General features: G+C 44.0%; 1 protein-coding gene across 2 annotated transcripts in view; it reads left to right on the forward strand.

The window, feature by feature from the left end:
• Nucleotides 1-12,270: 12,270 nt before the first annotated feature.
• CPLX2 (complexin 2) overlaps nucleotides 12,271-13,053 on the forward strand; it is an 87,512-nt gene continuing 86,729 nt past the window's right edge. The window contains exon 1 of one of the 2 annotated variants that reach the window (XM_028849082.2): nucleotides 12,271-12,523. The gene's annotated coding sequence lies outside the window, so the exon portion shown is untranslated. 2 annotated transcript variants of the gene reach the window in all.

The following is a 13,053-nucleotide window of genomic DNA, read 5'->3' on the forward strand; positions in this document are numbered from 1 at the left end:
CTTCAAGAGTTACACAAGTCCACTCCCCAATGACTCAATAAAAGTGTCCAAGTTGAGTCTTATTGTCTTGGTTGGCTGATTTGGACGACATGTCATTGGTTAATCCATATGTAATCTGTGTGGTCAGGAGGATGAGAGATACTCGTTGGTTTAAGCTAATTGGGTGTACCCTCTGGGAATGGAGTCAATAATAATCAACCTACATGGATGAGAAATGCAAGATACTCTTAGGAAGGGGGAAATGAATGTTAGAACGCTAGAAATTGACCCCAAACTGCAAGCTCCACATGTTTCCTGAATGAAGAACACATTAAAATATTTAACTGACCTCAAAATGGTCATAATAATGCATGTTTGCACAACTCTTTAAAATATACATATATATACTTTAATTTTTAGAGCAGTTTTAGGTTCACAGCAAAATTGAATGGAGATACAGAGATATCCACATACCCTCTGCACTCACACATGCATTGCCTACCAACTTATCAGTATTTCCCACCAGAGGGTACATTTGTTGCATTTGATGAGCTTACATTGACACATTATTATCACCCAAAGCCCATAGTTTACATTTGGGTTCACTCAGTGTCGCACATTCTGTGGGTTTATACAAATGTATGATGACAAGTATCCACCACTGTAGTATCATACGGAGTAGTTTCACTGCTCTAAAAGTTCTCTGTGTTCCACTGACCACTGTGTTCTCCCTCCCCCAACCCCTGGCAGCCACTGGTCTTTTAACTGTCTCCATACTTTTGCCCTTTCCAGAATGTCATATAGTTGGAATTATACAATATGTAGCCTTTTCAGACAGGTTTCTTTCACTTAACATGCAGTTAAGTTTCCTTCATGTCTATTTATGGCTTGACAGCTCATTTCCTTTTAGGACTGAATAATGTTCATTGTATGGATGTTCCCCAGTTTATTTATCCATTCACCTACTCAAGGACATCTTGGCTGCTTCCAAGTTTTTGCAAAATCATGAATAAAGCTGCTATAAACATCTGTGTTCAGCTTTTTGTATGAACATAAGTTTTCATGCACACTTTTGAACAGTTCCTTTTCATCCATTAATTTTTGGAGCCCCACATTTTCTCTGAAAGGTAGATACAAGTAACTCCAATGTCTAGATTACCGAACCGAGGTTCTGGCCAAGAACACATAACTGATTAGTGATAAAGATGAGACTTGAACTCCTAAGGTCTATATTTTTTTCCTGGCATTGTCATTGACTTCCTGGGAGATGAGTTTCTAGAAAACCAACTCAAAGCTGCTCCCAAATGGCAAAACACAGACCGAGCCCAAGTTCTTCATCCCCTACTCAGTACACACATAGGCCCACCAGGACAGCCTGTTTCATGCTGCCCTTGGTTCTGGGCACCCTGAATTCCATCATTGGTGAGTCTGGCTGATGGCATGACCCACCCTTAGGCCCCCTGATAGTACTATTATTTTCCACTAGGCAGATTCCCTGGCTGTATCCAAACCAACTCCAAACAGACTCCAAGTCCCTTGCCTCCCTCCTTCCCTCTGTTCTTGCCTTTCATTATCCAGGGTTTATTGAATACCACCTAAGACCCAATGTCCTTATCATAGCATTTTAGCTCCCTCACTTCCATTCCTCTGACCTCTCCCTCCAACCACTTTCCCCTCATTCACTCCACTCCAGCCACCTACAGTCTTCACAGTTCCACAGATGTGTGGGGCACACTCCACCTGGTCCCTGCTTCTTACCCACAGGGCTTATTCTCTCATTTCTTTCAAGGTTGTACTTGAATATCACCTTATAGGCAAGGTCTTCTCTGACCCCCCAGGAAAAAAATCAATATCTCCAGTACTTCTAGCACCATCTCTGTTTTAACTTTTTCCATAACAATTATCACGACAAATGTCTTAAATATTTATGGATTTATTATATGTCTCCCTGTTCCACGAGAAGATGAAATTTTCAAAGACAGAGATTTTCAGTTTTATCCATTGATGAATTCTAAGCATCTAGAACTATTCTTGGCCCCCTAGGGTACTCAGCAAATATTTGTTGAAATAATGAATCCTATCAAGACGGTCTGTAATGACTCTTCCAGATAGGGGTGACACTAGCCCAAGGATTCTCCAATGTCAGGAGACCCAGATGAGACCCTCCAAGAGCTAACCTTGAAGCCCCTTTTCCTTTTACCTTTTGTTTTAAGAGACAGGGTCTTGCTCTGCTGCCCAGGCTGGATGCAGTGGCACAATCACAGCTTACTGCAACTTTGAACTCCTGGGCTCAAGCAATTCTCCAAACTCAGCCTTCCAAGTAGCTAGTACTACAGGTATTCACCAAATATATATATGTATATTTTGTAGAGGTGAGGTCTCGCTATGTTGTCCAGGCTGATCTTAAACTCCTGACGTAAAGTGATTCTCCCACCTTGGCCACCCAAAGCACTGGGATTGTAGGTGTAAGCTACCACTCCCATCCTCCCTCTCACTCTTGAGGTTCTCCTGTCCCTCCCCATGACAGTAATGGGGTGGCGTGATACTCAGCACTCCACTAATTCCAAAGAATTCCCCTTTCCTGCTCTCCTTAACTTCAACTTTGTATGCCCTCAAGCCTGGTCAAAATTGTTTCAAAATCAATTAGTATATCCTCCATTGGTAGACAGGCACCTCACTTTGCCTGAGGCTGCTTGGCATATACATTTTATTTCTGGTCTCTGTGACTTCAGCTGACATTGAAATATAAACAGTTCACTAACACCTTGTTACACATACATCATGTCACTGAATGTTCACAAGGACCATGCAACACAAATCTCCTTGTCTCTGTTTTGCAGATAGGGAAACTGAGGCTCAGAGAGCTATTACTGTCTCACTGGATAAATGACCACAAAGTACTTGTCTCTCAGTTGAGAGAGCTATGGATATTATGGTCCTCCGGACCCTCAATGCCACCCCTAGACCGTGAGTCAGGGTCTGATTGTCTACTGTTTTTACCATAGGGCTCTGCCTCCCACCCAGTCCCAGAACATTCCCTACTCGCAGCCAGGCAGAGCCCAGAGAGGCTGTGGACCCTGATCAGCAGACCTCTTATCCACCGCTGCAATAAGTAGCTTGGAGAGGAGATAAATGGATGTGATTATTGGCTTCAAATGAGGTTTAGGGATTATCTGTGGATTTTCTTTATCCTTGTGGCAGACACAGTGGAGAAGGGAGGGGCTGTGGTTTCAGAACCCAGGGGAGGGGACCAAGCACCTTCGTGACTTGAATTTGTACCAAAGCTTGAGAGTCAGATGAATTTTGGCATGAATTCAAGCTCTGTGACCTTGGGTACGTCACTTCACCTCTCTGAACCTGTTACCTTCCTCTCCACAAGGAGTGGAGACATGCTAAGAATGTTCTTCTTTCCCATCAGAAGAGGATCACTCACTCACTGAAGTACTGGCTTGAAGGAGTTTACATACAACTGTAAAACTGCATTAATTACCTCTGGGCATCTTATCTCCTATTGCAACTCCTCAGCAACATCTTGAAAGAGCAAAGTGAAATTACTCTATATGACACGAACAATAAGAATAGCAACCTACATATACTGAGCTCTTCTTAAATGCAAGCACTTTATAGTCATATTACCATTTAATCCTGTCAATAATGCTAAGAAGTAGTTTTATTTTATTCCCATTTTACAGAGAGGAAACTGAGTTCCATCTGGCTTGCCCAATGTCACAAAGTTGATGAGGGGTAAGACCACGCCTAGAACTCAGGTTTAGGTCCTCAAAGCCAATATTTGAATCACCTGCTAAATGCCTCCATTGCATGTGCCATGATTTCAATAGCATAATCTGAAATGGGTTTGAACCAGCTTTATTAGAGTAATTTTATGTAATCCAGCTGCTTCTGTGAGCACTAGCTATACTTGTCTCTCTGAGTCGTCATTTCTTCATCTGCTAACTGGGGGTGATAACGCCTTCTTTCATATGGCTGTTTTGAGGATTGGATGATATATAATAAACATTTAAGAAGTATCAGTTTTCCTTCTTTTCACCTCAAAAAATTAATATAAATTGATTTGCTAAAATTATAACAACTGGGATTTATGAATATCAATAATAATAGGAAAATAAGTCAGGTGCAAAATTGATGATGTTGGAAATTGTCTACCTACCCAGTTGTGTGTCATACAATGCTAGAATTTTTGAGGTGCTGTTTATTGCATTGACTCTAGAGCTAGATGACATGGAAATTAGAGTGGAAAAAGTGTCATTCTCACTGATTCAACAAACATGCATTGACTACTTTTGCCAGCACTGTGGGTGCTGTGGTCTGTATGTGTCCTCAAAATACACGTGCTGGAAATGTAATCCCCAGTGCAATAGCACCGGGAGGTAGGGTCTTCGGGGAGGGCTTTTAGGTCAAGAGGCCTTGCCTTATGAACAGATTAAAGCCACTACAAAAAGGGCTTGTGGGAGTGAGCGCTCTCTCTTCTGCTCTTCTGCCATGTGAGACCAGAATTCATCCCTTTTGTCTTTCCACCTTCTGCCATGTGAGGGCACAGCAAGGAGGCCCTCACCAGATGCTGGTGCCTTGATCTTGTACTTCCCAGCCTCCAAAACGATGAGAAAATAAACTTCTGTTCTTTATAAGTTACTCAGTCTCAGGTATTTTGTTGTAGCAACACAAAATGACTAAGACCCAATGTCCTTATCATAGCATTTTAGCTATGGGTTCAGAGATAAACAAAACAGATATGGTCCTTGTTCTCATGGACATTACATTCTAGTGAAAGAAACAGAAAATAACCATAAATAAGATGTTTCAAGGAGTAGCGTGTGTTATCAAAAATAAAACAAGGTAATCATATAGTGCAACTTGGGGCAAGAAGAGGCTATTTTAGAGAATGCAAGGAGTTCAACTTTCTCTGAGAAATAAACATTGACACAAAGGCCTGAATATTGAAGAATGGGCACTCCTGGAAGGAGCTAAGGCCCAAAGCCGAGAATGAGAGGTATGTGTTCAAGGTACACAAAGCAACTGCAGCTAGTGTGGAGTGAGCATCAGGGTTACTGATGGAATAATAAAATAAAAAACCCAGGTGGCACCAAATTATGCAAAAACCTTGAAGGCCATTGTATAAAGTTTGGATTTCATTCTAAGTTCAGCAGGAAAAATACCATTAGAAATTTTTAGTGGCCGAGTGCGGTGGCTCACGACTGTATTCCCAGGACTTTGGGAGGCCTAGGCGGGTGGATCACAAGGTCAGGAGATCGAGACCATCCTGGCTAACACGGTGAAACCCTGTCTCTACTAAAAATACAAAAATTAGGCAGGCATGGTGGCGTGCGCCTGTAGTCCTAGCTGCTGGGGAGGCTGAGGCAGGAGAATGGCATGAACCCGGGAGGTGGAGCTTGCAGTGAGCCAAGATTGCCACTGCACTCCAGCCTGGGCGAAAGAGCGAGGCTCTGTTTCAAAAAAAAAAAAAGAAAAGAAATTTTTAGCAAGAGGCTGGTAATTTGATCTGGTTCATACAAGCCACATTGGACCCACACAAATGTGGTGCTAATTGTTTGGATGTGCTTCGTCCCTGCCAAAACTCAGGATAAAATTTGATCCCCAATGTGGTAGTGTTGGGAGGTGGGGCCTAGTGGGAAGTGTTTGGGTCATGGGGGAGGATCCCTCAAGAATAGATTAATGTCCTCCCACAGGGGCGAGTGGGTTCCTGCTCTCACAGGAATGGATTAGTTCCCCCAGAAGGTGGGTTGTTAAAGAGTCTGGCTTCCTTGGTTTCACTCTCTCGTCTCCTCTCTTACCATATGACCTCTTTGCAGTGCCCGCTCTCCTTCCACTTTATGCCATGAATTGAAGCAGCATGAGGTCCTCACCAGAGGCAGCTGCCCAAGCCTGGACTTTTCATCCACCAGAACTGTGGGCCAAGTAAGTCACTTTTCTCTATAAATTACCCAGCCTCAGATATTCTGTTACAGCAACACAAAATGGACTAAAACATGTGGGTACTTGATTTATAACAAAGATAGTACCCAGAGCAGAAAAGGGAAATAGTCTTTCTTTCAATAAATGGTGCTGTATCAATAGGATAATGACATGGGTAAAAAAAAAAATCATAACCAATACTTTACACCATATACTAAAATAAATTTGATGTGGACTACAAATATAAATATAAAAAATAAAACAATAAAGATTCTATAAGATAACAAAGAGAATATTTTCATAATCTCGGGTAGGCAAAAATTAAACAGAACACGAAAACTGCTTTACAAGTAGATAAATTGAACTTTAATAAATTAGCAAATTTTGGTTATCAAAAGACACCACCAGCAGAGGGAAAGTAGCAAACCACCTGATGGGAGAAGATATTTACAATATATATAATCTCAAAGGATCCCTCTCCAGAATAGATATAAAAGTCATATTAATCAAGAAAAAAAAATCACAATAGAAAAGTTGACAAAAGTCATTAACAGGTACTTTACAAAAGAAAGTTTTCAAATAATCATTAAAAGTGGAAAATTACTTTATTAGTCATTGTCTAAAATTAAAAACAGCCTGACAATACCAAGTGTTGGTGAGGAGATGGAGCAACTAGAATTCTCATACACAACATACAGGATTAAAACTGGTATCCCTTGGCTGAGTGTGGTGGCTCACACCTGTAATCCTAGCAGTTTGGGAGGCCAAGACAGGCAGATTGCCTGAGCTCAGGAGTTCAAGACCAGCCTGGGCAACATGGTGAAATCCCATCTCTACTAAAAATACAAAAAAATTAGCCAGGAATGGTAGTGCATGCCTGTAATCCCAGCTATTCAGGAGGCTGAAGCACAAGAATCACTTGAACCTGGGAGGTGGAGGTTGGAGTGAGCCAAGATCATGCCACTGCACTGCAGCCTGGGTGACAGGGCAAGACTCTATCTCAAAAAAAGAAAAACAAAACAAAACAAAAATTGGTATCCCCACTTTCGGAAACTGTTTGGGAGTATCTGCTAAAGCTAAGTATTTGCATACCTCACCCAGAAACTCCACTTCTGGGAAAATAACTGACCAAAACACCTGCATGTATGTATCAAAAGATTTACACAAAGCTTGGAAACAATGAAACACTCCATCAACAAACTGAGGTGTATTCATATAGTGAAATACTACACAGCATGAAAAATAACATTGCTGACACAGACAACAATATGGATGAATCTCAAAAACCTAATATTGAGCAAAAGAAAAAAATCAAAATTCAAAAGCGATTGTCTAGTTGGTTTTTTGTTGTTGTTGTTGTTGCTTGTTTGTTTGTTTTTTGAAACGAAGTTTCATTCTGTCATGTAGGCTGGAGTGCAATGGCACGATCTCGGCTCACTGCAACCTCCGCCTCTGGGGTTGAAGTGATTCTCCTGCCTCAGCCTCCTGAGTAGCTGGGACTACAGGTGTGCGCCACCACGCCTGGCTAATTTTTTGTGTGTTTTTAGTAGAGACGGGGTTTCACCATGTTAGCCAGGCTGGTCTCAAACTCCTGACCTCAGGCAATCCGCCTGCCTCGGCCTCCCAAAATGCTGGGATTACAGGCGTGAGCCACCATGCCCTACCTGTAGAGTTCCATTTTATGAAGTTTAAAAATTGGTGAAATTATAGGGTCAGAAGTCAGAATTGTGCTTTGCTTTCCTTTGAGAGGGGATAACAGGGATATCAAATTGGGGTCTATCATGTTCTGTTTCATTATCTGGGTGTTGGTTACACAGTTGTGTTCACTTTGTGATAATCAAGATGTTCACACAATTTGTGTTCTTTTCTGTATGGGATATATATTTTACAAATTATTTGGGGGAGCAAGAAAGGAACGAGACCAGGTAAGAGGATGTTGTAGTGGTCCAGGCAGGAAATGACGGTGAAGAGAACTACAGGGGATGTGGTGGGGAAGGATAGAAGTGGACTAATTTAGGATATGCTTTGGTAAAAGAACCTAAATGACTTGTTGATGGATTGGATGTGAAGGAGAAGGAATAACTCAACAGTGGACTCTGGGTTTATGACTCCAGCAGTTGGGCATACAGTGGAGCGACTGTTCCAAACGAGGAAGATCAGGAGAGGAAGTAGCATCATTTGGAAGTGTTCATACATTCCTTTATTTATTTCCTCTAGCAACATTCCTTGATAGGTATTTTTATCCCCACTGTACAGAAGAGGAAACTGAGGCTTGCAGAAATGAAATTATTTTGTCCAGGGTTGAACAGGTCTGGCAGGAAACAGAATGAAAATGTTTTACCTTAGAGGCATTTAGCTGTAGTGTTGGAGCCTGGAGATTTTTTTTTTTTTTTTTTTTTTTTTTGGACAGAGTCTTACTCTGTCACACAGGCTAGAATACAGTGGCATGTTCTCGGCTCACTGCAACTTCCATCTCCAGGGTTCAAGCTATTATCCTGCCTCAACCTTCCCAGTAGCTAGGACTACAGGCGTGCACCACCACATCCGGCTAATTTTTGTATTTTTAGTAGAGACGGGGTTTCACCATGTTAGCTAGGCTTGTCTTGAACTCCTGACCTCAGGCAGTCCACCTGCCTTGGCCTCCCAAAGTGCTGGGATTACAAGTGATGAGCCACTGCGCCCAGCCCAGCCTTTCAAATTAAGCAGCTGGGTATTGAAGGTTGCCTCCATCAGAGTACAATCTTGACCTCTTCAGAGTACAAATATCTTGACTTCTTTCTTACTTGTCTGTGAAGTGGGGATGACAGTCATACCTACCTCATTGGGTTAATATGTTTCAAAGGCTTTAACGATCCCTGATACAATTCAGCCCTCTGTAAGTTAGCCATTATCAGGGTCTGTGTGGACTTCCCTGAGAGATGAAGAGACAGAAGGTAGATTTTAGTTCTTGTGCCAAGACTGTTTCATTAGCATGGTGATTGCCCTTTAAATCAAGAAAACAAATGATGGCATATAATGTTATTGCCACATAATAAAGTCCATCAGGGCCAAAATCCAGGAGCCAAAAGACATAAAGTGCATATATACAACAGAGGAAATCCTGGCTTAGCTGGGCATTGGCTGTCTAGGTGCTAATATGCTTTTCTGTATATGGGAAAGGAAAATTGTTATAATTATTCAGCAACCATTTTGGAGAGCTAAATTCCAGCCTCCCCAAAGTGCTTGGAGATAAGGGGCAATACACTTCAACTTTCCAGAGTCCATAGTCCAGAGTTGTGCACTCCTAGATTAAGTGATACTTCTCATCCCTTTGAATTATTGCAGCAGCCTTTAAGCTAGATTCCCACCTGTGTCCAACTGTTCCTGTACAAATACTGAGCACCTACACTGTCTCAGGTTCTCTACTAGGTTCTACGGACAATAAGAACAAGCTCACAGGGATGGTGCACTATTAAAGCACTTTACAAATTGTAAAGTATTGATTCAATGCTGTTGCTGTGGGGATGGTCAGATGGTGATGGCAGTTGTTAAAGCAGTTGTTCAACAGTCTATGGAATAGAGGCTGTCTATGGAATAGAGGCATTGCAGCCAAGTCCAAACCAATTCCTGCCTAATTTCTCATCCCCTATTCCCTACATCAGCTTTATAGCCATCCATACCGAACCTATAGCAGTCCCTTCATTTTCACACCCCAAGGCTCTTAAATATACTATTTCCTCTATCTGACATATTCTCCTCCTTTTGTCTGCCTGTAAAATCCCCACTTAATCCTTTAAGGTCCAATTTCACCCTTCCGTAACTCCTCCTAACAGGCAGTGTTCATCCCTTCCATGAGCATTTCTCAGTAAAGGCAAAAATATATCAGAATGACCTAAAATCATCTTCAAATCCCAGGCCCATACTGCTCACCAGAAGTTCAGATTCAATAGTTCTGGGGTGCATAATGATTAAGAGTTCAGGCTTCGAGTCAAAAAAACTCAGGTTAAGCCCCAGCTCAGTTGTTTACCAGCTCCATGACCTTGGCCATGTTACTTAACTTCCCTAAGACAGTTTCCTCTGTGAAAAGGGGATAGGAATAAGAAAAAAATGACAAGTTGAGACAAAGTACATAAAACAGTAGAGTACCTGACACCTGGAAAGCACTCAACAAATTATCATTACTGAAAAGAGTTCCGTTTTATTCTGATTTTGACAGCCTATCCAGTTCTTCCCCACAGTACCCCACGCCTCTCCAGGTTGAGAATCACTGCTGAGCAATTATCAAATTGTATTATAATCCAATGTGTATGTGCTTGGGTCTCCTACTACCAGGAAATTCAGAAGCTATGTCACAGTTCTAGATCAGTGTCAGTATTTAGAAGCTGCGTGACCTTGTACAAGTCTGTCTGCCTCTTTTGGCCTCAGTTGATTTGGCATAAAATGGGAAGAATAATGCTTACCAGATAAGATTGTCAGAAATATCAAGTGAGATCTTGAATTTGAAATTACTTTAAACGGTGAGTAGGAGTGAATTGCTATTCTTCTGCCATCTGTAGTGAAAAGGGGCTATGGTCCAGGTCTGTCACTTTATAGCCACATACCTATGTAAAGGGGCTCTCTCCTTCCCTATCTCATGGAGTATCAGTGTGATCCTCTTTCCTTAAACATTCGTAGATGATTTGTGCCTAATAGAAGACTTTACAATGACCTGCAAAGTAGCTCAAGCCTTTCCAAGGAGAAAGGGACTATTGATACATTGGTGTAAGTTCAGTTCTTCTCAGAATGCTAACCACTGAAAACACTGCAGTAAGCTTGACAGACAGGATCCTTGCTCTGGTTGAGTTTGAATTCTAGTTGAGGGAAAGTGAATGATACACAGGTAAGCATATAAATAAAATAATTTCAGAGAGTAATAAGTATTAACAACAACAACAAAAGAAATGCAACAGGTAATGTTATAGAGTGATTGGGGGAGGAAGCATTAGGTAGGTGGCCAGGGAAGTCCTCTTTGACTAGGTGACATTTGAACTGAAATTTAAACAAGTATACAGCCATATAAAGATCAAGATGATGAGGATCCCAAGCAAAGAAAACAGCAAATAAAATTAAACAAACAAACAAAAAAAAACCTTTAAAAACACCTTGATACAAAATGGAGGCCATTGTAGGAGGAATTACTGAGACAAGGGAGAGTGGGTCATGAGGAGGCAGGAGGGTTGGACATGGATGCTGTATATGGAGCTTCGAAGGATGTGATTTACAAAATAGAAATCAGGCCGGGCATGGTGGCTCATCCTGTAATCCCAGCACTTTGGGAGGCCAAGGCGGGCGGATCACGAGGTCAGGAGATAGAGACCATCCTGGCTAACACGGTGAAACCTTATCCCTACTAAAAATACAAAAAATTAGCCAGTGTGGTGGCAGGCGCCTGCAGCCCCAGCTACTTGGGAGGCTGAGGCAGGAGAATGGCATGAACCCCAGAGGCAGAGCTTGCAGTGAGCCGAGATCGCGCCACTGCACTCCAGCCTGGGCGACAGAGCGAGACTCTGTCTCAAAAAAAAAAAAAAAAAAAAAAAAGAAAGAAAGAAAGAAAAGAAAAGAAAGAAAGAAAGAAATCGAATGAGCAATCACATGAAGAAAAGGAAGTTATTTTGACCTCTGCTTCTCATGTGTACATTCATTCAGCAGATATAACCCAACCTCTATTGTGTGCCAGTCACCAGGCTAGGAGATGAAGATACAGAGAAACATAAAATATGGAACCAGTTTTTATTAGCCTGGCAACTGAGGATAGAGGTGCATGAGTAACACAATGTGATGAGAAGTGTAGTGGAGGGATGTAAAGGCTGAGGGATTCTAGAGGAGGCAGTGACTGACTGTGCCTTAGGGGCCAGGAAAATTTGCATGTAAAATGAGGATGCTTTCACCTGCAGATAAAGCATAAGTAGTAAGGAAGGGAGAAAGTCTCAGCCAAAGGGAAGGGCAGGTGCTAAGGCACTGGGGTAAGCCTGTTCAGAATAAGTGGTCCTCTGTCATGATGGGCACATAGCTTGTCTTGCTAGTGAAGGATCCCGTCAAAAAGTTAGTTTAGAGAGCTTTCTCTGGGACATGGTAAAAGACAGCCTGGAATGAGGTACTAGCGGCTGTCAGGCCAGTGAGTGCAGTTTGCAGCAGAACAGGTAGGTAGACCTGCATTTGGTTATTGGTCACAGAAATGGAGAAAGACATATTTCAAAGTCAGGATGCCCTAGTGGCAGACCCCTAAGTCCTCGAACTTCAGGGCAGCACTGCCTGTGTGGGAACTCTCCCTTGTCTCCTTGATTTCACGGCCACCTCTGCTGGCGCCCTCTCTCGTCTCCGCCGCCAGCCCCCGCCTCCTTTCTCGGGAAGCTTGGGTCTCCCTGGGAGCGGGTCTGCCCTTGGGGGGAGGCCTCTGGGCTCTGTGCCCTGCAGCTCGGCAGACATTCGGGGCGGACAGAAACGGGGCTTGGCGCCCCCCGCGTGCACGTGTGCTAGCCCAGGCAGGAGGGAGCGCCTCGGCGGAGGAGTCAAGGAAGAGGGGGAGGGAGAAACGCGCCAGAACCTCGGTCCCGGGCGCCCTGGTCGGCCGCGGAGGAGCTGCAACCTCCAACAGGTTTGTAGAACGCGCGCTCGCTCCCTGTGGCTGAGCCGCCCTCCTCCGCGGGAGCGGTTGGCGGAGAGACCCCGGCCACAGGCCCCGCGCTCGAGAGCTTCCTGAAGGCGGCTTCCTCCGGCCTCTCCCCCTCCCTAGAGCTCTCAGCCGCCGGCGGCTCTTCCGGGGCGAGGCAGAGGGCGCCTCGGGCTTCTCGCTCCAGCACTACCTCGGGGACAGCTCCCGCGCCGCGCGGGGTCCCTCCCGGGTCAGCACTGCAGCGGAGGACAGCGGCGGCCGGGCAGGCTCCTCTGCACCCTCCGCCCGGGTTCCGCGCGGCTGCTAAGGACAGTCCTTCGCCCCCGCGCGCCGCTCCCCGCGCCAGCACCGCGGCGGCGGACAGCTCTCTCCTGCTGCACAGCGAACCGCGAACAAAGCCGCGGGTCTGGGGCCCCCTGCGCGCCTAGGGGTGGCGTGAGGCTGCATCGATCGGGGGATTTCAGCTTCTCCCAGAGCGGTGTCACCGGCGAGCTGGGCGGGGGCCTAGCACA

Source organism: Macaca mulatta, chromosome 6 (assembly GCF_049350105.2).
Source record: "Macaca mulatta isolate MMU2019108-1 chromosome 6, T2T-MMU8v2.0, whole genome shotgun sequence".
Lineage (NCBI taxonomy): Eukaryota > Metazoa > Chordata > Mammalia > Primates > Cercopithecidae > Macaca > Macaca mulatta.